Source organism: Acanthaster planci, linkage group LG07, assembly GCF_054643075.1.
Source record: "Acanthaster planci isolate LZ-2023a linkage group LG07, COTS_SCS, whole genome shotgun sequence".
Classification (NCBI taxonomy): Eukaryota; Metazoa; Echinodermata; class Asteroidea; order Valvatida; family Acanthasteridae; genus Acanthaster; species Acanthaster planci.
This window is the reverse complement of record NC_141783.1, coordinates 14,605,410-14,631,844: the sequence shown is the minus strand read 5'-3', so window position 1 is coordinate 14,631,844 and position 26,435 is coordinate 14,605,410. Positions and strand designations below refer to the sequence as shown.

Genomic DNA, 26,435 nt, shown 5'->3' with positions numbered 1-26,435 from the left:
TTGCAGTACATAATACACATTTTGGTTAAGAAGTTTGTGTTTAGAATTCTGTGGTTGGACTATTGTTCAGTCCATGTACATGTACCCCGTACCTGTAGCCGCAATTGGCTATAAATCTTACCAGGATTCACACATGGAAGTACAAATTATATCAGTGTGTACGTGAAAGTTTGGAAGTGCACAGGCATTGTACATGTACAGTATGCGCGTTCAGTGTATACATTACAAAGCAAAATTTATCTCGTCATGTCACATGGAGGAAGAAAAACATGCACGTCGCTTAATGTTATTGTACATGATGCATGTACATGTATTTTCCCCAATAGGTTTGTCATCTCATATTTTTGTGTGAAAATGAATCACTGCATTGCCGGACTTTAGAGACACATGTACTGGCTCAGCTGAGATGGCATATTCTGTGTACATGTCTACATCCTGTTACATTTTGTTAGTTTAACATAGTTTGTTATTGGTACACGAACATGTACATGTATATGTCTATTTTGAGGGGCATTTTCTTGGTTCAGCTTCTCTTTTTTGTGAAACCGAAACGTTCTGTATACGTGTGATATTGCTAGGGAGTGAAATCTTACTAAACTGCCCAAATTATGTATTGCACTATTGAAGTGTAACTCCAGCATTGTACAGAGTACTGAATGTGCCTTTTTACACCTACCGGTATAGGTACCCGTCTCGTACCCATTAACAATTTGAGGGAATGAAACCATCGACAAAGGAAACAGTAGAGAGACGCAGAGAAACACCAAATCAATTGCTCCACTTGGGGATTTTCAGCTGTAGATGTTGTAACACACCAAGGGGCTGTAAAGGATATCACACGGTCATCAACCCTCGTCCAGTATTTTGTACCAAGACTAAACTGTAACAAAACAAATGAAGATCTATACAGTGTCACTTGGAGTTTCCTGTGACACTGAAAAAAAAAAAGGTGAGCAGATGTGCAGAAACTGTTTTTGTGCGTGTTTGTGTTATTAACCAAAATCATTTGGGTAGGACCCAGTACTCATTTGCAACAGCATGTGATTGCCAGTTGGCTAATACTACATGTACATACACATGCACATGTATTGGCAATTTATGGTAAATCACTGTTTCAGGAAAGTCCAAATTTAAACAGCAGAAGGTTGTGGGTATGAACACACAGAAGTAAGCCACTTTTTCAAGCCGACCAGCTGAAACAAATGAAACAGAAAGGATGATGTACATGTACATGTGCAAGTTTGTATTTTTATTAATTTTTTGAAGAAAAAAAAAAGGATGCTACCGGTGCCTGTACATGTACTTGAATTTCTGGGTCGAGTCAGTATACACAGGAAACACGTTTGGTTTTTTTTTTTGGTTTGTGTGACCTCATGATTGAATGGGATTTTCCACTCATAACTGACTTCTGTAAATATACATGTACATGTACATGTAGCTTGTCAAACATACTAGTCAGGTTTACATGAAAATATACAGTAGATCATGCATTTTGGGGTGGGCCCTCTCTTCCCCCTCCCCCCCCACCAACTTGACGCACTCCCTCACTGGTGCCGGAGAGACAGGCTAGTGGGGAAGTTGCCCCAACTACCTGTACATGTACTCTTGCTCACACACAGGGCGCACATGCACAGACTGTACATGTACAATCAAACAGAAACTGATAATTGTGGTTGCTTGGTGTTGCCCGTGCCATTTGTGCATAAGCCTGGGTGTGCACATGGTGTGCCCCTACCGAAGGACCATCCTTGCTACGTGTGTGTGTGTATGTTAAAGCATGCCATCTCTCAGTCCCTCTCTGAGTAGATTTAAGTCAGAGTTGAACAGAAACTTGCACTCGTGTGTATTCACAGACTGAACATGGCCACTTAACTCTGCTTTCTTGTCTGGCTGATTGGACTTCACCTTTTGAACCATGGACCTTTAAGTCTAAACTTTGCATTCAGTATTTTAACAACTTTTATTGCCCGTGATATTTGCACCTCAAGCTACATTAGTCTTACTGTACTTCCTGTACATGCGAAAAGGTTGACTCCAAAAGAAATTGACACGTATTTTCACAGTAATTGGTGTGTGATACTCGTGCGTTATTTACCCTGTGCACATGCATAGCACTTAATGGTCTACTTTTGTAAAAGTACTGGCAGTTGCTCAGTGATAGTGTTCATTTTGTCGCGCGCCTGGCACACAACTTACAACTGGCTTAATATACCGTTACATGGATACTCCTTTGCTACCTGTAGATGCAGTCAGCAAATGCATTTGGTTCATGTGCATATTTACATTAACTGTCATTGCCTACACCATTTGTAGGATTTTTAACCAATACTAAACTCAACAGTACACATTACCCTACATGTAGTTATTTTTTGTTTGAATTGGTTTGTACGGGTATCTGTTCTATGGTTCATGTCAGCAGCAAAAACTATTCTGTTATGGCTGTTGCACATACACAAATTTATTTAAGTAGGTTGTTACATAATCCAATTCCTGAAACTGACTTTTCTTCTCCCTTTTCTGCAGATACGAAATTGTCACTTCAGTCGTCAGCCATGGGTGACACAAAAATGCATATTACATGAAGATGTTTTGTGAACACGGAGCTCAGCATAGCAGATGTGAGCAGGCCTCCAAATGGATATCCCGTGTCAGTAAGTGAGTCAAAGTGTTTGCTGTCTCAGGATCGGTGGTTGTATGCATCACCCTTGCCTTATGATACTGTACACGAATAGTTTGGCAGTGTTATAATCAAGTCTGTCACAAGTCCCTTCAAGTCTATTATCTAGTCTTAAGCTAAATCGCAAGCTATTTACATGAACGTAGTCACTGTTCATTCTGTTATTTGTGATTGGTCTGCTGGAAGGACTTGCGACTGGACTTGCCAAAGGACCTTCGACAGACTCGATTGCAACACTGTGGTATGGTTGCCACTGACCTCCCCGTTACCAGTCTCCTTGAAATCCAGGGCTGGGTTCCAGGCCTGCAAACATTTGCAACATTTGTAATCTTTTAATAAATGGATACTAACGGAAAATTGTTTGAGAACATTGACAGCATTTGCATTTTAGTAGAAAGGAACAGAGGCATTTCACTGGGAAAGATAAGCTCATGTACATGGACCCAAATATAGGTTGGTAAAGTTGCCCTCTGGGGTCCCTGATTTGTACTTCTGATAATTCTGGTTTGACTTCAATCAGAGGCACCCTGGGGGGTATGGGTCCAATTTCACCCCCCCAGGTACTTGTACGTGAAGCCATTTTTTTTGCGAACCACAATTTGCATGCATACGGAGCATGCCCCCTGGCACTGAAGGGGGGAACCAAACAAGGCTTCACCCAGTTAATCCTATCGGTTTTAGATCCTTACAAAAGTCTGCCAGTAGTTTTTCGAAGATTTTGCAGGATTGAAGAAGTATGGGATTGTATGCCTGTTGAAAGTCCTACGTATACAAGTAGGTAAACAGAATATGCCATATTCAATAAGGCCAATAAAGTGAACAGACAAAATGTATAAGCACGATTAATTTGACTATGGCAGTATAAGATTTTGATCAGACATACTGAGGTCACCTGAGAAAACTTCTTTTCTCACAGTATAACCTTCAGGCAACTTTCACCAGAGCAGCTGATTTCGTTGTTTTTCACCGCGCAAGTGTGCCATTACAGTGTGCCATTATAAATTGGAAATATCGGTACTAAATCAAGAAATGCCTCAGCAATTAGGTGTGGAGTTAATGAATCAGTCTGTTACATGCACATATATATGAGTACCTACAAGTAGTACTTGGCATGTTGTGTACAGGAGTTTTCTCTTGCTCTAGGACCAGTTTCTCCACTCAAGCATTCCCCGATTTTACTTTAGGATTCTGGTCATAGGAACCAGTGCTAAAGGAGTGCTTGATAGTTGAGGTAACCGTGATACAGATTACTGAGGTTACGATACAAACACAGCCTCTTGACAGTAGGATTGGACCTTGATTATCTGAAACCTACCATATGCTGTTACCTAGTGGCATACTTCTATGGTGGGACATTAACCTTTTTTTCATTGACAAGCCAAGACATTGACAGGAAGACCATTGTGACATTGGAAAGATAAATGTACATGTAGTCACATAAAAAAGTCGCAGAACATCATTAACCCTAACAGTCCTGAATCCTCCAATATTAATATGATTTTGCACACACCCTAGGGAGTTAGGGTTAACTTAATAAAATCTGAAATTATGTGGAAGAAATTACATGAAGATGGCTTGTCAGTGTCGTCAGATACTCCCTTTGTGAGAGAAGATGCAGAAGTGCAAAGAAAGTGCTTGACACATCAAAGATTGTGAGGATGGAGTGTCACATTCAAAGTGTGCTGACCCCGTCACGTCTAGCCACTGGTCTGTTGTGATACCCTCATCCACAGCAAAGGTCAAATATCTCAGATTCTCAGAAGACACACGGGCAGCCTGGGATAAGTTGAAGATGAGTGTGATGTGATTGCTTTCCCCCTAGACCATCTCTGAGACAGGATGAGCAAATGTCATCATGGCCCACTCGTGTATCACCTTTTATTGAAATCACATTGATTACGTGCATGCGACTTATAAATCAGTACTTACATGTACAGGATCACTGACCTCACAAATAGGAAACTTAACCAGTCATGTCATCCACTGTTACAAGTATAAAGAGCTCTGTGGAAATCATTTCAATTAGTATTAGTGTATTGCATTAGATTTTACCGGTTCTTGAATAATAAAATGTACTCGTGTACATGTAATTAAGGCAGTCCCTTAACTGTAAAACTTCTGGATATTTCAAAATCCACCAAAAGTGGTGTAGGAGATTTTGAAAGATCAAAGTAGGTGAGCGTAAATTCTGGCTAAAGGTCAGTTTCTCTACATTCGCGTGTCCTGTCTTAACTTGTATTTAGTCATACAGGATGTGTGACGCTAAAATATTGATGCAGTAAATGTTAGAATGAAACTGGTGGGTTTTTAGCGTAGGAGGTCCGTTGGGCACACTGCTTACATCAAAAAAATTGTGTGCGGTTAACTCATAGTCCCTCAAGGCAGAAACAGCAAACTGGTTTGAGCCAAAGTGGCTGATCAGGCCAATGTTTGCATGTGTCTTCTTCAGTTCCCTTGGCATGAAAGGACTGAGTCTTTCTATTCTGCACCGGATGAGATGGCAGTCCATGGGAGATTGCTCCCCATTTAATGCCAATAACCATTTTACCTGTACATGCATGCTCCAGGGTAAAGAGAGGCAAACTGGAGTGAAGTGCCTCGCCCAAGGGCATAACATACAGCCAGCAAATGGCAACATTTAAGTCTTCCTGTGCTGACCTGACTACGTGCACCGTACATGTACATGTGACTGCAGTTGGTCCTTTAAAGTTGGCAAAGTTCATGAACCGCAGGTAAAAGTGAATGTTCACCCTTTTGTTATTTTTTAACGTACCTGTACATGTCCATGTACACGTATACCCGTCGGTACCCAGGTTTGAGTTTTTCCTCCCAGGTTGAACCAGGTACTATATATACAGACATCCTCTGCAAGCATAAACACATGTAATTTTATTGTTGGTTTTGCCACATCCACTTGTTATAGTGCTGGCATTTGTCTAAACTGAAACATTTGGTAACCCCTGGGTGCAAGCATGGAGCTATTGGTGCACGGTTTTGTGCTGAAGATGAAATTTTTAACATGCCCACAGAGAACTTTAATCAACTCAAATTGATTGGTGTAAACAAAGTGCTAGTACCAGTAGGCATGAAAGTTCTGGGTGTTATGAAAAAAGAGTTACGATCTGCCTACATATTGGGACACAATAGAGACACATGCATGTCTAAACCTTGCCCCAGCAAGGATTTATAGCTGCCCCTGTGTACATACATGTACATGTACACATTTAGTTGGTTTTGGTTAATTTTTTTAGAAGTACTGGTACGTGGAACAGAATAAACAGGTAAATATGATTTGGCAGATGGTGGCTTGGCAGGTTTTTGGCATTCTGCTTGTAATTGAATCGGTATTAAAGGCAAGGAGTTCAAAGAATACGGAGAGGACATGAGATACTGGTACATGTACATTTACATGTACATGTATGTACTTGCAAATCCCCAGGATACAGTATACTGGACACAGTTTCCTGAATTATTCAAAGACCATATACATGTAAAGTTAAGAGTACTGGGGATTGCATTAATAATTGAATTTACTCTGAAGGTGTGAAATGTCGTTCAACCCTGTTTCCGATAAATGTGGCACTTTTTACTGTAATTGCTTACGTAATGGGGACATGTACGGTACATGTGAAACTGTACCTGTTACATGTACTAGTACATGTACGGTACATTTACATTGTGCATTGTATACATGTATATGGTCTTTGAATAATTCAGGAAACTGTGTCCATGTGGGGAACATGCAAGAGTGGCCTTGTCCAGTATACTGGATCCTGGGATTTGCAAGTACATGTACATACATGTACATGTACGTAAATGCTTACATGTATCTTGTGTCCTCGCTGTACTCTTTGAACTCCTTGCCTTTAATACCAATTCAATTAGATTACAAAAAACCTGCTAAGCCACCATCTGCCAAATCATATTTTACAAGGTGAAGGTTACTGTCTTGTTTTTACGACAGACTTGCGTCTTTGGCATGTCTTTACTATGTCATTTGAGGGTCCTGCCACGGTACATGCACAGTACATAGCACATGTAGTTTATTTCAAGTGGCAAACAATTCGTTGGTACATGTAGTACAGAGTTCTCCCATATGCTCTATAGTCCTCTAACTCTGTGGGTGTCAGTAACTTGTCAACCCAACAGGAAAAAACTGATTTCTCAATTTTCAATTTCAATCCAATTTCCTGGCAGATAATTTGGTCGCACAACTTCACTGCAGTTGGCTCTAATTGGTAAAGAAAAAGTTTCCCCCGGGATTCCTTTTTTTCGTGGAATCCAGTGCTGTTAAGCTCACCATGATCTGTCCGTAATTGGCCAGGTTTTGCAGGGACTTGCTGCAAAGCTGTCCTAGTTCGCAACATTCCCCAGTCACACTCTTACAGGCGTAGAACCCCTCCTTGAAAAGATGCCCCCAGAGCTGCAATTGCCATGAAGTAAAAATAAAACTGATAACAGAAGTTATGACTAATTGGTATGCATCTGACCATCATGAAAGTGGTCCCTTTCAATCTCGGCGTTCCTCATTAAGTTACAACTCAATTATTTAGCCCGTGATTAGTCTTATCAAATCAACTCTGCTCAGCCTTAATGTGATCAAAGTTGCAAGATGTTTTTTACAGGGTTCCAGTAGTCATAATATGATTCACGGTGCCGTCATCACATTAATGTTCATATACTGCAATGCTGCTGTCGTCGTGGGACCCAGAAGTATTGATTTGCATGGCTGAATTAACTCTGACCGAGATATTTTTTAACACAACTGTAAGTGAAAGGTTATATCATATTATGACCTGTGTTTGTCTCCATGCCCTGCAGGATGTAGTCCCATCTTTAAAGGTCAACTTGAAAATCGAGGTTGTCTACTCAGTACACTTTTATACCATGAAATCTTTAGCATACACTAGACCCCAATTAATACCCTAGTGCAAAGATACATGCACACAGCAAAGATATTTAGGGATGCACTTCTTCAAGGGATGAGCATGGAATGCTACTTTTTTCTGCAGAAAGGAAATAACTTAATGTATATTGTGATGTATTACCATGTAGTCAGGTTCATTTCTTTACTGAGAATATGAAGTGGAAATTCCCCATCACCCCACAAATGATAAGAAAATAAAAGAATGTTCCATTTTGCTCTCTCATCTTTTATTCTTCTGTCCTAATAGTATTCCTAGTATTAGGAGACGAGCATTTGGCAAAAGGAAAAAGAAATGGAAAAAAGACAAAAAAAGTTAAGTACACAAATTGGAATTTATGAAGAAGGCCAGTCCCCACCCCACTGCCAGTGCATTGAAAATATGTCAGGGATTACCAACAGAGGGCACTGTTGAGCTTCACCAATGGACTTGCTCTTCCAGCAATGCAAATTGCAATTTCCACTGAATGACTTCAGTGTGCTGAACACCCTGTGCACATACAGTACATGTACATGTACACGTACATGTACGTACCTGGCTAACGAACATGTACATCCCATGCCAGAAGTTAGGTTTCTTTGCTTGGGTAGAGTATTTCTTACATGGATTGGTGATCATCCTTGCTTACCCAGAATCTCTGATCAAGTTGTGATCAAGATCCAATATCGTGACACTGCCAAAGCACTCAATTTTACGTCAGCAGAGGCTCTGCATATTTCATGGAGACTGTAAGACGTTACCTGTAGTATGACAAAAGGCACACAAATTTGGTTAACTTAACGATGTTACAATAGAAATCTTCCTATGTGTGCAGCTATTAGTGCAACCACACCATGAAATAGTTCTTCAGGTGAGAAAAACTTGCTGAGAACTACATTGAGCACAACTTTTCTGCTAAACTGTTTACCCAGTGCCATGAAATTGGGCCCAAGAGTTGGCACACGGTTAGTGTGCCGATGTAATCCTGCTGGCCTCTTTTTGTAAGTGTCCATGTACATGTACATGTACATGTAGATGGACCTGCAGTCTTGACAGAGTCAACCTCTTACAGTACATGTATTAGTTGTCCTGTAGTCTCCGCCCCAAGAGACTGTACCAGATGAGTACATTGTATACACTTGATGTACAGGTACCCGCTCATGCACTGATACAAGTAGGGTACCTTTAACTGAGCAAAGATGAATGAAACCCCCCACCACAGGTGCAGTATGTACTCACTGGCCTGCTTGGGAGTTCATCAGAGCATCAGAGGTGACCCCAAAGCTAGTCCATATTTCATCAGGGTTCTTAGATCCACTCCACTGTTTGCATTGTGGTCAGTTAGTGTCACACAATGACCTGAAACAAATAGGTGTCTGAATCCCCCAGCTCATCATCTGGGTAACAACTTACATGTACATGTAACATACCATGGGACAAAGTACTGGTAACCAATGCAAACACGTACCTCCCTGAGCCCTTTTTGATAGTTTTGGCATCCCAGGTTCATGTAAACAGCCTGGGGACATCCTGCTCCACTGCAACAGACAGGACCGTGCAAGAATTCAGTGGCTACCGCACCTGTTCCCTGGATGACAATGCCCCCATGACAGGTGCAGCCGACTCCCCTAACTTTTATGTTTTTACGGGATATTACCACAAGAGAAGGATATCCCCACAAGAAAATGATAGTTGGAAGGTCACTTTGTTGCCACCAAGGGGGATTCGATATTCTCCCCAAGCTTCCCTCACTGCTTTCTTTATGCTTTATTGTTTTTTTATCCCGGATGCATTTTGACATCAGATGGGGCTCTGTAAGGTCATGAGGGTATTCACTTAAGGGCTCTTAAGTGCCTCATTATTGGTGGTCTTCTTTGTCATAGTAATGATGGTCATTGCAGTGTAATCAAATTGTTCAGATATTTCCATGCTTTGAGCTTTGAATAGAACAACACTGGAGATTGAAGATGTCACTTCAATTTTGAACTTCAATTCCTAAAATCTGGACAGTTTAATTTATGCATTTGTGTACATACTGCACTTTATATTAGCAGATCAAACTTTACCATTGCTTTGCTGTATTTGCTCTGGATATAATTTATGAAACGTAAATGACACTTCTGTCTGTACATGTATTTGTCTTATAAATGTATGCAGATGTTTCAAACATTCAGTAGTGCTCATCTGGCCTGGAGATAGGATTGTAATCTTTATAACAGTCAGGAAGACTGAGCACCTTGAACTTGCTAACTCTTGTAAAAGATGTCTGGCGCCCTCTTGTGCTTGTCTGGAACACTTTCAGCCAGATGCCAGCTAAGGGCCATCATGTGCTATGCCCATCCAGGTTTTTTGCTAATGAGCAGTACAGTGAAACTAAACCTCACTTGGTTTTAGGAGGGTGGTCATTAAAGTGACCATGACCATAACTCCCTTGTCCAGTTCTTGCCTAACAGAGGCAAACCTGGTCAGGGTACAAGGAGTGTTCTTGTAAATTTTTTCCATCCATGTACTGATAGGGTACACTGTCCAGATCACTACAGTACTCTGCCTTGCCCTGGTAAGGGTACTTTTACCATAGCTTTTACTAACACTTACAGGTAATAATGTCCGTAGCTGCAGGCCCTGCCACAAATCATAGGGCCCCTTTCTCCTCCTTTCTTTTCCTAGCAGTGGCCATACTTGTCAGCAAGGGAGATAGTCATGGTTATTGTCCTGGGGTTGTAAGGTGTCACTTGGTTTGGCAGGAGAATGTTTGTTGAAAGGCAGCTCACTGGTGAATTTGGAGGACACTTTTTTCTCCTTTGTGAAAGCCAGGCAGAAATTGTGCAAAGCTTCATTTGAGCGCACGGTATATTGCACAGGCTGTTGTGTATGTACATGTACATACATGTACATGTACTCTCATATGTACTGTTAGTGCACAGATTAAACCATCTTTCCACTTATGAAGCTTTCAGTGTACATTTGGCAGAAATACCGGTATAGGTTGAGATACATGTACAAGTAAGTACATGTACATGTACATGTTTGTGTACATGACCGGAACCTTTCTCATACGAAATCCTTGTTTCGATTTTTTGGTGACTCAGACTCGGAATATGTTCTGCCGTTTTTCGTTTCATTTCATTTAGTTTTGGTACAGGGTTTTGGGTAGTCCAACAACAGTTGGAGTTTACCTGTCAAGTATAAAGAATATAAGCTGTATTGGGCCAATTAATGTTTCACAGAAATAAACCAAATTTACTACATGTTTGGTATGTTACTCCATACCTGTACTCGTGCTTACTGTACCCCAAGTAGCTGCATGCATGGGTGAGACTCCCTGTTTAGTCCCTTTTTTTTTTAATCAAGCCTTTTTATCACTTGCCTAATGTTCATTTTCCCCAAACATTACATTTACTTGTATTTCTTCTTTTAAATTGCCATTACCACATAACTACCGATAGTGTATTACTGTGATTAACTGTTGAAGATCCAGTTATAAAGTGCTGTTTAACTCTAACCGCCTAGGGACCATTGAAATCCTGCATAACCTTGTTGGGTTCAGCATGGTATCAGTAGATGAAAAGTTGTGACAGCACATTCACTGGTACATGTTCATGTTCTGTTGTGTTCACTTGTTCGAAAAGTTAAAGTCGTGTATGACTTGTTTAAAATGTTTGCCCTATAATCATGATGAATCATAATGTTTGAAATGTGAATCACTGCAGCGTCCACGTATGTATCAGTTGAAAAAAAAGAATATGAGGCAGTATGTGGACCCTTGTAGCTTGCTGTGCATGGAGCTTACGTGTGTGATCATCATAAGATGGGTTTAAGTATGCCAAGGAATTTTTATCAGTCCTTCTTATTGCAGTCAGCATGCATACATACATGCGCCGGTTGGTGATATACCTTTGGCTGTTGCCAGTGTTATCGGTGTCCTTCTGACGACCCATCACGCCGACGGGACACCAACAGCAGCCCGTCCGGCAGTTGTCGCACAAAGGTCATCAACGAATTAGCGATTTGATCAGGCGTAATTGGACGAAGGATGAAGGCCAGCCCGAGGTGTGATGCGCGCATTTTTATTTCTGTGCCATCCTCAAAGGGAGGGGGGAGGTGAGGGGGGGTTGAGGGAGATTTAATGACGCTTTATAGGTCTGGTCGGCTGACCCAGATCGGCAAGTGAATGTACACCAGCAAGGGTGGGCAGGTGATTAGTGTAACAATCGTGTCTTGAGGCGTCTCAGTTGGAGAATACATGTTCGTTCTTGAGTGCTCTTAGGGTCAGGTAGCTTATGTTACATGCACGTCTATTTCAAGCTCAGTTGTATAACCAGGGACATTCTTGTCACTGTCTGATCTGGAGTAAATTGAATCTTGGGGAGATATCAAAATGTACAAACAAGCAGTTTTTAATATGCCCTACATGTGGCTGTAGAGATTTTTCCTCAGGTTGCAGTTTGTATACACATGTAATTGAGTGAATGAGAGTGTAGCAGACACTCTATGGCTGCATCCGAATCTCTTGTCTAGAGCTAGGTCTAGGTCTTCGCTCCATTGGAATTGCGTGGAGACGCGCAGACAGTAGACCTAGCCGTAGCTCTGGAAGCCCATTTCGGACACGACCTAAGTGTATTGCACTGGCCATCTTGCTTTTAAACACAAGTCCCAGAGTGAGGCCAGTGTAACTAATTCACATTACGGAGGTATGGGTAATTACAGTACAGTTGTCTTGTGATCAAAGACAAGAGCTACATGTAGCCATAGTTAAAAATTCTGACTTAAATTAATTTATTGTGACGACCAATGGAAACTGATCATTGTTGGCCTAAAAGAAGCCGGCTTCAAAACCCATGCAGGTACAGTAGGAACAACTCATGGGATGACGAATAATGATGATTAAAAAACTTCCACAGGCCAGCTTGCCCAGCCGCCTTTGAAAAAATGTGGGATACACATATCACCAATTAACTTCTCTAAGTAAAATTCTAAATGATTCCCAAGAAAATGGGCATTTTTATTTAAGTATAAATGCCAGCCTTGCAGAATGTACTTTGCAAACCCAGTGCTGGTTTGAACGCAGATTCTTTGGGGATGATGTTTTCTCAAGTCCGGTTTCTCATCCATCCTTTACTTTTATGATCTGTAGTGCGCCAGGCAATGAAATGCCAAACCAGCTTTTATGAAGCTGCTTGGACAGTCATATAGGACATGCATTTGACAGATATGAGGACAGCTCGATCTCTTTGTAGGCCTGAAGTGTTGAGGATGCTACTCTGTTCTCTACACATGGGTGTCTCTCCTCACCTGGGTCCACCATTATCCTTCCAACTGCCTCATCGTTCTTTTATTTTTTTTTTACTGCTGATCTGCTGACAGTGATCTTCTGCACAATTTATTAAATCACAGTCGACCAAGGCCAAGAAAACTCCCTTGTCCTCAAAATCCTGAAGACTCACTGTCCTGGTTGCATTTCATTGTGGTGCTTGCAAACATCTGTTGTATGGCCAGCCCTCACCCTCCAAAAATGTTTCCTTTCCACATTTTGCAGCTAGGTCCCAAGGTGACTGGTTGATTGTGGGTAATTGTTTGTTAAACCTAAGCAAACACTTATTCATTGACCTGTCTAATAGCCAGATTCTTCAGCAACAAAACTCTCCTTCCTTGAATGTCCAGATGTAATCAAGCTGGTTTTCACTGACCTTTCGCAAACCCTCCCCAACCAACCCCCCCCCCCCCAGAAAATTCATGAAGGCTTGCTAAATCCATTTCCTTTTCTGCCCGCATGCTAGTTTCAGGGAAAGGCTGACAATTTTACACCCTCCCCTGAGGTAAAGCAGCAAAGGACTAGGGGAAACACATGCTGTAGTTTCCCCGTTAGTTCTGTGAAATGATATAGGGTTGAACCCTTGTTTTTCCTATGGAACAACACACATGCCAATAGCCTAGTTGTGTTGTCCAACTGTGACCTTAAGCATTCCCTCCAAAAGTGCAGTCATATAAAAGACCCCATTATCGGCCCCATTTGGTAACCCCTTCTGACAGCACTGACCACTGCTCCAGCCATCAATTTTTGGTCATCAATTACTTTTTTTCTGACCAGCTGCCAAAACCCCACGCTTTCTATCCAGTATACTGGGTAACTAAGGTTACCAACCCAAACTCACAAACAGAACAAAAGTCCAAAAAATAATGATAGTCATATTATTCCAGACAGACAGTTCAGAGTGAACTGACCCGAGCAGAACTTCTCAGTTGTCTGTTAAACTCACTGAAAACTATCTCTCTGCATTGGCTTTTTGTCAGGATTCCAAACCACAATGGTGCCACAGAAATAAATGAGTTGACTATACTTCTCACAGAAACGAATTCGTGGTAAAGCTCAGCAGGTGCGGAGCACGTAGTTTTTTAATATGCAATGTACAGTTAACAGATGCACCGGTGGTTTAGGGTGCGCATGAACTTTCAGAGCACCGTTTGGTCAGATTGCTTTGTGGCATGAAGGTGCACCACTCAGGATATGAGCAAAAGACGAGATGTGTTGTGCGTTCATGCAAACTTTAGGCTATAGCATAAACAGTTATCTGAGCATGGTTTGTACGGGTACCAAGTACAGAACTGATCCTAGCAGAGATGTGGACCGTTCACTAGTGGACCCTCACTAAACAGTGGAATTCCTATAATTGCAAGGGCAGATATTGAACCACATATTGGGGGACAAAAGATTTTTTGACAGGGGGGGACCAAAAATTTCAAACTGAGTAAACTTTTACAACCTTTCTGGGAGGCGAGGGGCTAAATTTTGGGTTTCTCATACGCTTTTTGAGGGGAAGAAGTGAAAAAGCCCCTCCCCCATTGCTTTTTATCTCATTTTTTTCCCCAAAAGTAAAAGATTTTGCTCTTTGGTGGGTTAGGGCCATGGTTCCTGCTTCTCCTCCCCTCCCCCCATCCGGCCTTGAGGTTCACCTCCAGAGGAGGGCCTATGTGTGCATCTTACAATCTGTTTCACATCCTCGCAACATCTCCTCTCCTTGAGACATGGAAAAGCCATTCCTTGACCATGAATACACTGTTGGCATTTTGAGGGTCCTATCCTTAGAACTGCCATGCAACTACATGTACATTGTAGGCACTGTGGTGTATTATACTCAACACGTTCTCCCTCTCCTTGTAACGATGTAGATTAATTCATTTGGCCGTTTGCCTCAGCGTACGTGATTTGGAAACCAACCAAGTGGCCTCTATCTGTTTTCCAGGTGTCACAGACAGATGCCTTTGAACTATTTCCCCTAGTGTTTTCATTTCCAGAAACCTCTTACCTTGTACTGCCCAGGAATTTGTTTGAGGGTTTGACTAAACCTGTTCTGTACCGTAAATTGTGGTTCATAGTATTTTTTTCTCTTGTCTTGGATTAGAATTTGAAGGAATGCGAGTGCCACCTATACTGCGGTTAAAACCATCAGTTCCAAAATTCAAGAGTAGACCTGGTCATTGTGGTTGGGGAAGAATCTGTGTAAAGGGAATATCCAGATACCACTACCACACAGAAATGCAGTAGACTGTAGAGCATGCAACACATATGAAGCACTGAACATGTATAGTTTGTCAAAATTTCGGTTATACTTTTGTGACAGTATTGGAATTTCCTCTGTTATGTTACGGGCGCCACGATGACCGTGGTTACAAAGACTTTCAGATTTGCGTAGACCTGCAGTCTAAAAGATTGCCTGCAGTTAAAACCTTTTTCTTCATCACACGACACTTTACATGCATAGAACCAGACTAACATGTAAATAAACTCTCCCCCCCCCAAAAAAAATTATAAATGTAAAAGATATTGACCTTCACCAGGAAAGGCAGATGGATAATGAAATTACCTCAAAATCCAGTAGCTTCATATTTTCCTTTGGGTTGACTGTCAGTGTATTTGACATAATGGTGAGGCTGCTTGCAGTGATTCACCCCAGAAATATGGGCACAAGGGTGCACTCTCTCAGCCTCCTAAGATCACGTTGGTGTTATAAATATTTGACTGTGGCATTCAGTGGGAGATCAGTGATGGTGCTGGGCATGCTCAAAGAAAAATAAAATTGATCCACGTGATTCATGCAGACTCGCGGGATAAATATTTTTCAGTAATTAGTGGAACATATGGTATTGTACCTTTGCATAGAATGTTTCTATGCCAGTGTATTGGGTTTTAAATTACTGCTGTTTTCTCAAAATCTGTCTAGAATTTACCACATGTAACAGTAGCTATAAAAAAAAATATTTGAAGCAAATCTCCCTCAGAATTCTATGAGCCATGAGCAACAAATCAACAGTTTGTTGTTAGAAAATGAAGAATTTGAAAGAAAATACATGTATGATAATAGTAGTTGTAACAAGAAACCTGACTGACACTCATGGTGCATTGCTTTTTTTTTTTTTACTCTGCCACGGTGAAATTAAGAGGACCCATTGCTTGTCATACTGCGTTGAAAAACAGATCCTGTACATAGATGATTAGACTTCCATTGTCATCAGTTTCTCATATTTGGGTATTTCAACTGAGCAACAGTTGTGCCTTTACTCAAATTTGGACTCAGATGACTCCAGAGTGCATTAGTTTGGCTAATTCCACGTGGAAGGAACTGAATCCCCTCTGAAGCATGAGTATGCTGAAGTAGTTAAAATTCCACCCAGTCCATGACAATCGATACGTGCTGCGTGGACCTTTGCCATTTCCCAATCTCGCCCGAATCGGTATCATCCCCGTCATCGACGGCACGTGGATGGACCCAGCAGGGGCTGTGTTTCCTCTGAGCAGAAAAATTCTGCGTGACTAATTTGATTGTTGAGAAAAAGAAAGTGGACATCCAGCCACAAGCTTATTTTTTTTTTCTTCACCCCCAAAAAATCAAAGCATGACTCTGCTTATCCTTGTTGTGACCAGTGCAAGTCCAGTCACAAGTCCTTGCAGAAGACCTTTTGAAGGTACTGGTACATGTAATAGGGTGAACAGTGATGAACGACTGCTTTGGGAAACCGCGTTTGAATATGTGTAGTTTGTGAGTTGACCTGTGACTGAATGATACTTTAGTTGTGATGGACTTGTAGGGGCTTGTGTTGGACTCACCACAACGCTCTTGCTCACTGTCCCTCCTTTGTAAACTTCTGTGCTGCGTTCAAACTAAACTTTGCACTTCCACGGTGCTGCTAAGTGGAACGTATTGTGAGAGAAGCTGTGATGAGCTTGAAACCATCAGCCACCCTAATGCTGATCCCACTGCTGACTATTAATGTATTATGATAAGTAAAGAAAGGAACCCAAAACTAGAATTCAGTTCACCTTTCCTACCAAACAGCTGTGGTGTCAGGCCCACCATTGGTGAATAATATCATTTCTTGAAACAGGTCTCCCTCGCCAGTCTGAAGAATGTCATCATAGAATGCCACTCATATCTAACAGATGGATTCCAAATGGGCGAATGTTCCCACAATCCCACTGCGAAAATACACGTGCACACACGTACCGAGACACCCACGCTCACAAACATCCCATCTCAATCCAACCTTATTTATAGGAAACTGCTGTAATTTGTTACTGGTAAAAAAAAGCAGCCTGGGTTTGCTCATCTTTCCAGTGTTTCTCTTAACGTCTCAGTCTCCCGACTTTGGTGGTTTGGCTGGCTTCCAGCCGCAAGCGGCAGCATCATTAACTGACGATGATTTAGGGCTACATCTGGAGAAAATGCACGGAAGAGAAACTTGTTATTTTTTAGTGCGGCTCCACTGTCGAAAACTGTCCACTGCAATGCAGCACTTGCTCTACTGAATCCATGCACATGTACTCTAACTATTGGTCATTTGGACTAGTGTGCATTTAACACATCACTACGGTTGAGAACTCTCAAAACAGTTGAAGGAATTTCTCTAAGGAAAGACACCTTTGAACTTTTCAAAGAAGTAACTGCACATATAGAGCATCATTCCAGAAGGAAGAAGAAAATGTAGGGCCTGGTGTTTCTCAAATAATCCTCTTTGCCCGAGCTAAAAGAAACAGTACAATGGTTCCTTATGTAGTTACTATCCCCCTTCTTCATCCTGGAGTTTATTTATATTTGCTGATAGTAACAATGTCCTAGGTACACCTACATGTACCAGTAAGCCTTTGTGTGTGTATACAGTGTGTAAGGGTAGGTGTTCATTTGATTGAGGGTTATCAATTTTGGTCCACTTTGGCACGGGGGTGTCACTAGAGGGGGAGGGGTGTCAGGGGTGTCACCCCCACCCCATTGGTTAGCTTTGTCAGCAAATTATGGTCTGTCGGCAAAATGAAAAATGTCAGGTAGGTTTGGGCTAGGGAATCAGACTACAATACAATCTTTTTTGCGTTGCCGGTCATTCAAAGTGGTCTGGCGACGCCCCAGCAGTCTTGTAGTGCAAAACCAGATGTACAGTTCTTTAGGATGGAAGATTTCAAATTGTGAACCAAGATTTTTAATTGTTGTTTTTAGCCCACCTACCCTAACAAATTTTGCCCTTTTTAATAGTAATTTCTGGCAAAAGGGCGAAGCCATTTCAGAGCCTTCACAAAAAGTGTACTCCTAGGTCTGGAGTTTGTTACATCTGTTATCAAATTGCAGAGTTTATAAGCTGTGCAGCGAATTACATTTTAGATCATTGTCACACCTGATGTTTACAAACAAATGAGTATAAAGTCACACTCCGCTATTTCCTATTATAATGGTTCAAAGTCAAAAATTGAAGGAGAAGTCATTTGGGGGGTTTGTAATATTTGGAAAGAGTAACCCATCTTTTGTTGAATTCCAAACTTGTAACAGTGCCTGATAAGATACGTGTATTTAAAAATGTGAATTTTTTTTTACTAATTTTGATCATAGCATTATTTGTGCCTGGTCAGAAATGTTTCACAGTGTTACCCTGCTTTTATACTAAGTATTACATGTACCATTAGAAAGGCCCTTTTCTGCTGAATTCAAAAATACCAATATCAAAGTTTTGGAAAATTGTAACTTTCAGCTCATTTTGTGGTGACAGGTCACATACATGTAAGTCAGCAACCGCACAAGTGGTCTTTCAATGTGAAGAATGCTGCACATCATGTACCGGTATGTGTGCCTGCTGCCTATACATTCACTTCTCATCTCTGGCCTTTTCAACTCCATTCTCTGAGACACTGCAGGAGCCTCTTGCTTATTTGTCACAACACTTTGTTAGCAGTCACAACATGGCCCCATCAGGTCATACCTGAAAATGACCAGAGGCCAAAGAGAGCTTGACCAGCTTGACCACTGCATACCAATGGAGTAAAAAAAAAAACACCCCTGATTCCCCTTGGTGGGACATACTACTACATGCTGCCATCCCATTCACAAAACAGCGAGGGTTTAACCATGGCCCAACCGGCCCTGTGATTTACTACCAGCAACTGGTCAGCCAAAGGGGGGGGGTTGGGGAACAAAAAAGCTCTGACAGAACCAGATGCTACTCAGACTCACAAAAAAGACATCCAGGTTGATATATAATCAGATTGGTAGATTTATGGATGGAGGCCTTGAGGTGCCATGGTGGATATTTAGAAAAAAGAAATTGTTTCAAAACAAAATGGTTTGAGAGGATTAAATCGTTGATGGGGTTTTGTTCTGAAACTGGCAAGAAATGGAGGTCGTATTTATTGGTGTACATGTAGTTACTGGTGCGGTATGAAATTTGTCAGGATCTTTCCTGATTTCAGGATGTTTTCATCATGATTTATCTGATTTCAGGATGTTTCAATCAATCTGGTTTTAAAATCTGGAAAATCCCAAGCTTACCTTTATGGTGTTTTTACACATAACATTTGATATCAAACTCAAGAAATGGGTATCGTAACCTTTGGTGACTATTTCGTGGAGATTTCATTTTCTCCCAATCTCACATATAATACAGAAGATACCACCCCAACCAACACCACTGCATGTGTGGTACACCAGATTTGTTTCAGTGTTAACCATTCGTGAACATTCAAGTTACTTCCTGTATTTTGAGTACATGTATACATTGCCTGTACATGTACATGTACATGTCTGCCATTAATCTCTGCACATCAAACATTCTATGCATACTACGAGAAGGTGGATCTTTATAATGTTTAAATGACAGTCTACTGTCCATTCTAAGTTTTAACATTTATTCAGATATTTCACAAGGTCGGCATCTTAATTTTTCCAATTGGAATAATGGATATTTTAGATGTTCTTTTCGTCTGTGGAAAGTTTTTGGCATAGAAAGGGGAACAGAGATGATTGAAAACTTCACATTGCCTCTGTATTTGGATTCAAAGGTTTTCTGTTTATACAGTGCTCGGAGATGATTCAGAGTAAGAAAAAATTGACTGTTGGTGGAACACTTTGGGACTGTGTTGTGCATATTCTGTCTAATGTGCCACTTAAAAAGTATTTGCCTTTTTTCTGTATTCCCTGTTTGCTAATCTTTAAAAAAGCCAGCAGAGCCTGCTCAGGGAAATAGTGGCAATAAATCCCAAATCTTCAGAGCATGTGTTCTGCTGTGTAAATTATTTTTTATTCTGAAGGTCTAGTTTTGGGGGAACACAGGGACCCCCTGGGTCTACCTCAGGAGCCCTACTGCTGTTCCCCCCACACATGGACGATTTCATAATCAATCATAGCAGCTGATGGTATTCACACACGTGTAACTGATCTCCCAAGTTAAAGGCCCCAGAGCTTTTTTTTTTTTCTCCAGAGAAATTTTTACAGAAGTGTGTTGCTATGTCCCTCCTTACCCCTACGTGTATTTTTTTTCTTCAGCTGACCCTTAAGAACTACTTACTTGTATTTTGTAAGAATTTCTGTTGACCATAAATTGTGTTCTGCTGACAATGTACAGTGAAGATTTTGAAAAGCTTTGGTACCTGTACATTTCGGTTCTTCAGCAATATCAGGGGACAGTGTATCTGGTACATAGGTGTAACAGCTTACTGGAGTTAGAGATCGAAGTGGTGCTCGCTATTCGTTAAAATATATTTCACATGATGCCCTTCTGAAGATAATGATTTGGGGTTAAAAAGTTTTATGACCCTTATGATTCAAATCAAGGAATAAAGAATTACACTGTTGCCATCAATCATTAAGTTCCCTTTTTTTCGGTTCAGCAACGTGGTGTTCTGGGATTATAGCATGTAGAGGTTGATATATGAACTTTGTATCGCAATCAAGTGAGCAGAGCATGAATAACATGCATCCACCGGGGGACCATTTTTGTTTATGGACCACGCATAGAAACTCTGGGGGACCATGGGTTGTGTGCCAGTCATTCGTCTCACCGTTCAGCAGGAAGGAATAGAATTAGGTTAGGTTTCAGGCCTAGGAAATGCTTGGAAACCGAAACCTTTTTTTCCCTTTTTTTTACAGATTTTATTTATGTTCATGAACCGGTACTTAAATGGGAGCTTTTGGATACATGGGAATATGAAAATGGTAGCTATGCAAGAGTTCTTGTTTGTTTTGAATCTCTTTGCTTCATCTGGCCGGTGGTACCCGGTATCCCATGAGCAAATTATGGCATCATCAACTTGTTTGTTGCCACACGTGCCTTGCATGCATGCCTACATGTATTTTCCACAAAAATGTCTGTGAAAATTTTGTACGCTGTATGTGTAGATCATTGAAGTTCCACATTCTTAGCAGGCTTTTTACCACTCAGGAAAAATTAATTTACTGTAGTTTTTCCGCAAATTCCTTTCCCCCCCAAAAAACTAATTACAAATTCACAGATATAAAATTATGTGCATTTAGCAAAATATTTCTTGAATAGTGTGCCTGTTTTGCAAGAAGTATTGTGTCATCCATTCAATGAAAAACCAACACTAAGCCCACATGTCAATTTTTTTCGGTGAAATACGCCTCAAACCCACATCCCTGCCACATTCTTAAGTAACACCCTACAACCGTCAAAATTGGACACATCAATCATATAGTTGGTGCGCTATGCTGGTGCGCTATGCTGGCTCATAAACATGTTGTCACACTTTTCATTTTATTCATTTTCCAAGTCCGCGCCACCAGAGGTCTGACTTAGGATGTGGGGGTCAGCGGTCAGGTTTGGGCTTTAATCGATTATTTTCAAACTGTGGGGGTACGTGTTGGCATGGTGTGTGCCACGTTATCTTGAGCACAATTTATGAGCACCACGTTGCAGATACAAAGAAAATTTGGGGGAAAGGGATGTTTATGATTTATTAATGAGGTTTATGATAAGAAGGTGTCCACATCAATTCAGCCAGAAAAGATCTGTGAATTTAGCTCCCTGGAAGGTAATTTTGACCCGTAATTTTATTTGCTCCAAATGGATTGTGAGATTACCTGTATGTAAGTTACAAATTCTCTGACCCCCTCCAGTTACTCGTGGGAGAAACCTCGTTGTTAATTCCCATTTTCAGTCCTCTGTTGTTCCTTCATTGATTTGATTTTCCATGTTGGGGGACACTTACCGTTTTATACATTGTAGTATGTCTTTTAAATTGTTTGTTCTACTACATGAATCAATGGGAACCAAGGCCGTTCATACTGCCAGAAATACATGTATTGTCATGTTTAATTTTGGTGATCTAGACCAGAGTATTGTAGAATGGAATTTTTACATTGTGGATCCCCATCTTACCGTACCTTGCACATCTTGGTCTGTAGAAAGGGAGATATTACATGCACCTTTCAACCAATGCTTTCTTTTGAAATTGCTAAGGTTCCAAGAAAGCTTACTGACACGGCAAACAGGGGTAGTACCAGGCTAACTTGGAAATTTTGTAAAATTCATTGATTGTAGAATTGTGTATGAAAATAATGCAGTGTACACACCAGTACAGTGTACAAAGTCAAGGTTTTCAGAAGGTGTCAAAAAATCACATTAGTACAGGTTGGTCAAAGAACGGGTATTTATAATCTGACCACAAGAGGGCAGTATACAGAGTGAAACAATATTTTCAACACAGACATACTAGTGTGCCGGTACATGGTATTACGGTATGTGTACATTGGACACTTTGACCTTGGTTGTTCCATCAAAAATACGTCCAGTCGCATTTTACAGTGTACTGGAATCATATTGCTCTTCCTCTCTGCTCTGGTGGTTTGTTGAACCACATCCACCTCAGGGCATTCCTGCATTGTTACACAATTGCTTGATGAAGAGGAAAATTACAAGGGATCTGTGCTCAAGGGGAAAGCAATGAGGCAAGAATCTTGTAATTAAAGGAAAACACATGTCAGTACGGTGATTTCAAGTACAGTAATGATGCAGCAGTTACATGTAGGGCCTACATGTGTAGCTTCTCATTTGCCTCAGTACACATGAGGGCAACGATAATGTGTACAGTATTAAAATGGTGTTTGACATCAATTCAAAAGAAATGCTGTCAATTGGAGGATTTGAACTTAGTCCAAAGGCAATCTGTAATGCATCAAAACTCACAGGATCCCCAGAATGTCTGCCAGTATGTTGCCAATGACTTCACTGAACCTCAGCTCAAAAGGAGCTTCTTCTTGTGTGCAATGTGTGCACCATTGAGTAAAGAAATCTCCATCAAAGCTGGCTCCCTTTTTTTTTTTAATTCCTCTAGGATTTCAAATTTAGTATTTTGGTTGTAGCACTATCAAAACTCAGTTCCAAAGCAAACATCTGCCCGTTGATTTGCACACAACTTGCACAGTGATTTTGTGTACAGAAATCCCTCACCCGCAAAATAACATCACCTTACACCTCAAATGATTTACTTTGGCAGTATAACTGAGGAGGGGGTCTCAAATGGAAAAATCATCCTGGATTTGCCCTGCACGATTCAGACAGCCTTCCAATGGAGCATAAATCTGAGATCATTTTCAAATCCTGGACTAATAGCTGTCAGCCAGCCCTTAATCGGTGACCTTGATACCAGCTAAAGGAGCACATGCTTCCAAAGGCAAAAAAGGGAGGCCGAGTCCCTTGCGACATATGGAAAAGTTCATATAGAAACATTTGGCCAAGGCCATTAGTTCAAGTAATTGGAACATATTTTTGTTTTCTGTTATTACTTGCAGGTTTTTAATTACTGTTTGTGTTTTTTTAAGGTGCATGCAGCCAAGGGCATCACTAGAGTTTTGTGTGCCAGGCTTTCAAAATAAAATTCTTGTCCCATTTCAAATCATTTTTCATCATCCTGATTTAGCTTCGGCCGACATCCGGGTTTCACTTTTAAAATCAACATTCTGTTACAATCTGAATACCCCCCCTCCCTTCCCATTCCTGCTACTGTGTGCAGAATCGCATCTGAATAGGACTGAACTATGAAAACCAAGAGTTTACCTTTTACAGAAGCCATGACCTCTATTGCCTTATTCGTGGCTGAGGTTCGATCTTGAAAGTTGCCTTAGAATGTGTCTCTTGCAAGGGGAACTGCCTCTTCTCTTCACCCATAATATAGGCCTGAAATCCCGAGGATTTTTGCCCCTCTTTTCAATGGCTTACTTTGTATGCACTTGTACATGTATTTGTAACAGGTAATAGATTTAACTGTGAACAAAATCAAAAGAAAAAGCAGAACTACAGAGTAGGAAACACATCCTGTAGCCTGCAGTTCAGCACTCATATCGCAAACTGGTACATTTCAGCACGCCACCAAGAAGGAACCACACAGGAATGTGTGCATTAGTTCTAGGACATACATGTGTATGACAGCAAAGCAGTTGTTCGGGACGAGAGTTTGAAGGTAAAACATCTTCCCGGACCCAAATTTTACCTGTCTGAGTTTGTTTCCCAAAACTGATGACTTGAATTGCAGTGGCTTCTCATGAATTCTTTGACCTGTCTTTGTCTCTGTGCTTCAGTTTTAATGGAAAAACATTTTCTTTGTTCATTTAATCTTTTTTTTCCGCGTGCAGAATTACATGTACACATTTCACAAACTGATGTTGCCGTTTCCAAATGTGAAATCTGGACATGCTTACAAGCATCACCAATAACAAAACGTAAGTACATGTACGTTTGGTTTTTACTCAATTGTCACTGCACCTGTAGAACTGTTAACACAAGCTACATTAACCATTTAGAAATTTTAAGTGGAACTTCAGATGCCAATGAGGGAAAACATGAAAGTCCGAAAGAAATGACAGACACGAATGAAATCCATGTACTGAAATGAAGTGTGCCCATGCCATTGGCTAAATCTAGTGGTACAAGCATATGCCCACTGCCCCCTTTCCATTTCGAAACTTCTTACAATGCTAGTTTGTGTCCTTGGCTGCTGGAGTTTGATATTCAATTTTTTCGGGGGGGGGGGAGGAGAGGTTGTGGCTGTACCCTTCACAATGGGGGGAAAAGGCCGAGCATAATTTAAGCTGGCTTACTTGCCCCAGATAACATCAGAAGCGTGTCTGCCACACGCCAGGCACATGCCACCGCCGGCCTGGCCTGACATAAATTTCAAATTTACTGTGAATAATAAGGCTTCGGAGGCACATACAAAAGGTTAGAAGGCACAGGGAGAAATGGAGAGGGGGGGGATTGAGGGCTGTCAGTCGCCCACGACTCCATGAGCAAAGGAATGGAAAAGGAAAGAAATGAGGAACAAGGCATGCCAAGCATTCCAGCATGTTATGATCGTGGTTGGTGGCTGTAGTCGGGGGGGGGAGAGAGGGTTGGCAATTACCGAGGGGACAAATATTGTGATGTTACCCACTGGGTCCACGTGGCAGGCAGAGCTGGGGGCTCTGATGGGCAGTGGACTGTCTGACTAGAATTGGGCCACAGGCTCATTGTACACGTACACCTGCTGGACGCTACAGGACCCTGGCTGTGGAACCCAGCCTGCATGCTTTGCCTGTCTTTGCGGTTACAAAAAGCGGCCCTTGCCATAGCTATTTTTATATCTCCACTGCTGATTGAGAGGGGAAAAAGTGGATCAGTCATTATACTGTGTAAAATCTTCATCTGATGGAAATTTTGTTCATAGTTTGGGAAGTCTGACACAATGAAACGGTGACTTCTAATTTTTTTGGGGGTGTTGTTTATGGTATTTTTTCATCAGGCAAAATGCATTGCCCTTCACCCAGTTGCTTTTGGTTTATCTAAATTGAACTTTCATTTTCACACCTGTTTTTTATATCCACACCTTTTTTTTATGACATCATGTACCAGTACATGTACGTGTACTTGTACAAGATTTGAACAGGAGGCAAAAACCTGATAGCTTTTTTTTTTCAGATGTACCCATGTGGAACAGTTTTGACCCAACTTTATGCCCACTTTTACAGGCCATGGTCCCTTAAAAGCATCAGAAGAAAATCACTCGATAAATGCCAGGTCAGGTCTCCGATCTGAAGAGTTTCTTCTCATTTGGGGGGAAGGGGGGGGTTGGAGCATTTGTCCACCATGTGTTACAGCAGTTGCTCACTTCAAGGCAGTGTTTCCAGAAGTTGGTATCTAACTTGGCACTAGGTTTATGGGGAGCAGGGACTCTGATGCGAAAACAAAATGTGAAGATCCAGGTTCCAAATCTGAAGATGGAGAGAAAGTAGGAGAGGAGAGAGCGAGAAAAAAAATCTTGGGTGGCTGTAATGCCTGTCAGGCTTACCAGCAGCATATGGTTTTGTCTCAAGGCTGAGGGGATCTTCAGTGGGCGGGTTGGCCCATCTCACTGGCATGTGATTCTACAGTGTGGATCAGCTTCTCATCATCGCTTTGATATTTACCTCAACAGTGTCCGGAATATTTTAATGTCCACCAAGTTTGTATAATTCAAGGGCAAGCTGAATTTAATCATCAAGGGTCTAGGTCTCGTTCAGCTCTCCGTCCTCCAAATTTCTCAGGTTGATGTATGTAGTTTAAAACTACAT

The 26,435-nt window shown here is 41.3% G+C and overlaps 1 protein-coding gene across 8 annotated transcripts in view; it reads left to right on the top strand.

Moving 5' to 3' along the window:
* LOC110980865 (uncharacterized) overlaps nt 1–26,435 on the top strand; it is a 123,540-nt gene that overhangs the window by 16,035 nt on the left and 81,070 nt on the right. For 3 of the 8 annotated variants that reach the window (XM_087138840.1, XM_087138833.1, XM_087138837.1), the window contains exons 2-3: nt 2,524–2,655; nt 24,483–24,569. The gene's annotated coding sequence lies outside the window, so the exon portion shown is untranslated. Of the gene's footprint in view, nt 1–2,523; nt 2,656–18,609; nt 18,681–24,482; nt 24,570–26,435 lie in introns of all 8 variants that reach the window. The other 5 variants (XM_087138836.1, XM_087138835.1, XM_087138834.1 and 2 more) reach the window with 5 other exon arrangements.